Source organism: Elaeis guineensis, chromosome 16 (assembly GCF_000442705.2).
Source record: "Elaeis guineensis isolate ETL-2024a chromosome 16, EG11, whole genome shotgun sequence".
Taxonomy (NCBI): domain Eukaryota; kingdom Viridiplantae; phylum Streptophyta; class Magnoliopsida; order Arecales; family Arecaceae; genus Elaeis; species Elaeis guineensis.
Genome location: NC_026008.2, coordinates 26,270,883 through 26,274,680, shown reverse-complemented (window position 1 = coordinate 26,274,680; position 3,798 = coordinate 26,270,883).

Genomic DNA, 3,798 nt, shown 5'->3' with positions numbered 1-3,798 from the left:
TATGATGAAAAATATCAAAATAAATTTTATTTAATTTATAATTTATATACTAATATAAGAAAGAGCACAACCATCAACAGGCTGACTATTGCTTTGGGATACTATTCCCAACAAAATTAGATCTGAAAGTTCTTTAAAAGACCTTCCGAAACTGGAGCAGTGGCTTCTCGACAGATTGCTGCAGCCTCCTGATCAGGTTGCCACCACGCCTTGGATTAGCACCAGACGGATGCCCAACTTCTTGGGCATGAAGAGGGGAGAGAGAGGACCAGAGGGGGCATGGAGAGGTGGAGGGGTTTCAGGCTATTGCTGGGTATGGCACAGATCTCTTTAACCCTAGGCGTAGATAGGGTTTAAATAGACCCTGCTGCGCCATGCAGTGCCACATCATTCGATCAATCAAAAAATTCTAATTAATTTTGAAAAAATTTTGATTGGTGGAGTGATGCCATCTGATCATATCAGATAACAATCCCTACAATCTCTCCTACTGTTGGTGCCAACACAGGATAAGCCCGGTGAGGTTGGCACCCAACAGTCCAAGTTGATTAAGGCATCAGAGTTCTCATCTCATGGGACTCTGATCCTTATCCAATTGGGGCGCACGCCCAACCTGATTATGGCATCCACTTTGAAGCTTAATTTAGCAGGTGGTCACTCCATAAAAACTCTCCAATGACCTCTTGCCAAGTGGCCTTCAGTCCAAGGTCCATGGGTCAACGTTTGACCGATGTCCTAAAACGAAAAATGGCAGGTGACAGAAATTTGCAGGTGTTTGTCTTAAATTCATCTCATGAATTAAGATAAGTCCTTTTTGAGCTGGACTGGCTCCAGTCAGATTGAGAAAAACCTTCTCAAGATTCTCTGGGTGAGTCAAATTACATTTGGCTCAGTCCAGATAGAAAAGATTACACGAGGAGAAAGTTAGGCTCAATCATGTGCTAGCACGATTTCCTTGAACCTAATTGGATCTAATCCAAATCAATCGAACTGAGCTAGCTCAATTGATGACATCTAGACCCTAACTCTTATTTGTGTGACCCAGTTAGATTCATTTTTGTATGGTAATGAGATATGTCATGATCTCATCATCGACATCATCGAAACTCCTTTCGATGGATCAGAACTCTTCTGATTCAGACAATTAGAATGATCGATCATCAAGATCATTCTAATTACTCCCAAAATCCACCAGTGACATCTAGCAGTATATGGTGGCAATCCATCAGAAATGAAGATGAACCTCTTGGTGCAGCTACCTGTGTGATTGAGTCCTTTATCATGAGTCCCGACTGAATTAGGGTTAAGGTGAACTCGTCAAACCCAACATCAGTCATATGAATCAATCGATCGATCCGAGTCCGATGTGAAATCCTAATGAAAAACTCTTTTTCATTATTTCACTCTACCATGGCCATGGGCTTAAGGACTCGATCTTCAATCATCATAGGACTACTCCTCTTATCTACCGAGGTTGATAGATCCCATCTTAGTGCGATTTGGTTCCTACAATGAATATGCTACAGCCAACATACACCTCAGGGTTTTGAATGGCTAGAAAATCGAGTTATGGTGTGGTCAAACTATAACACACTCAAGATAAACTATCGATGTACCTTAGGTCAAAGAACTAGATACACAGCTACAGCATCGAGCTAGTCATCGACGAGAAGGTAGACTTCCTTATGACTGCTCGAAGTGGTCACGCTCAGTACTCTCATTCTCAACGAATATCTGTACTCTCACTCCAGTGTCTTCACACCATAAACTCAAGATATATCTACCTTAAGAAAGCGATCGTACACCAACCTTCCGGATCGATCACCATCCTCATGATGATCCTATGGTCAGGAGCTATTTATAAGTTAGTTATGTAAATTCATGCCTTAAATTTTCAACTCTTAAAAATATGAATTAACATTCTTACTAACTCAAAGGATGTATCCCAGACATAATGTACATAATGTGATACTAGAATAATCCTATTATTCATTTATAGTCAAAATTATAAATTTACCCTTAGATTTGTACAGGAATGTGTCAGTCAATCTGGCATCTAGGACACACATCTAACCTCGATATGAATATCATTCTTTTTATTACTAATATCCTACCATTCACACTAAAATAAAAATATAGAATTACTGGACTCATACTTTAGTTTTATGATATCTACCAGTATACCATAATAATCAATCTCTTCTCCTTCATATCCTGTTGTAGTAATTCTACTATTCTAGATCCGTGATTATATCTCAAGCTTCCTTGTATGAAATCTCATTCCTCCAATGATACAAGATGTATAGTGATTAACTCTTCGATCGGACCACATACTAAATCATGCAACTCTTCGGTCGCACCCACTTCTTTATTGAAATACTTATATTTCATCTACATCATAAGATAAAAAATTATATTAGTTCAAATAATATTATTTATAAGTAAATAAATAACGTATTACTAATGCAACTTACAAGATCACCAAATTATTTTACAAATTTTCTTCTATGTCGATTATCGGTATCCATATTATTCTCTCTACATAGTATACTCTTATGCTCACTGCAAAAAATTATGATTTTTAATTTTACATCGACATAGAAATTTTTTTTAATCATTAAATAGTATGGTAAGATGATACTTACTCAATAAAATTTTTAATTTCTTCATAATTATTTAGAACATAAAAGTATGCCTTGGATAGCTCATTCACGTCCATAAATATAAAATTTTTTGCACCAATAGATCGAACCATTTGTTTAAATATAGACAACATCGATTTATTGTCACCCCATTCATGGTCTGCATTACGAACTGCATGATTGAATCTTGTTTTGATATCATCAAGATACATCAAGCAGAATGTGACACACTCGATAGCTACATATGCTTCCGCTATAGACCCTTCAGGCCTTGCTTTATTGTGCATATATTTTTTTAAGGTGTGCAAGAATCTACAAATAAAAATAAATTTAAAGTTTAGAAATATATTTACATCTTATAATTGATATGATAAAGTATGTATAATTTTTTTATCTTTCAGTAGGATACATCCATCGATAATGTACCGATCTGGCCAAAAGAGCTTCTTTTGGAAGATGAATAGCCAGATGCACCATAACATCAAAAAATGATGGAAAATTTTTTCTAATTTATAAAGAATGAGTATGATATCCTTCTCTGATCTCTCAAGTAAGTTAATCTTTAATTTTTGACAACACAGTTCTCGAAAGAGCACTCCTAGCTCAATCAATATAGTTTAAACATCACCATCCAAATAGCCATGCATGACCACAGGAAGCAAACATTGCATCATCACATGAGAGTCATGACTTTTCATGCCAGAGATATTGTTGTTGTTGTTTCCAACACACCGTGATACGTTTGAAGTGTATGCATCAGGAAACTTTACAGTTTTGAACCATCCACAAAAATTTTTCTTTTTCTCTTCAAATAGTGAATAATATGCAGGTGGCATAAAAAATCTCTCACCTCAACAAACTAAATGCATCTCCGATCGGATTCTCATTTCCTATAAATCAAGGTGAGCTTTTGTACTATTTTTTATTTTTTCTAAAATATTCAATATAGTGTTGGAAAAGGTGCAGGATTTCATGCATAAATTTCAAAACTTTTTTAAAATATAACACAGCAGAACATGTAAATTAAATAATTTAATCTACAAATGCATGTAATCAAATTACTAAACCCCACAATTAGGATCCATAACATGCCATATTGCATTTATAAATCAAAAAATAAAAGATTTGATATTGATCAAATCAATACCCTAGATCT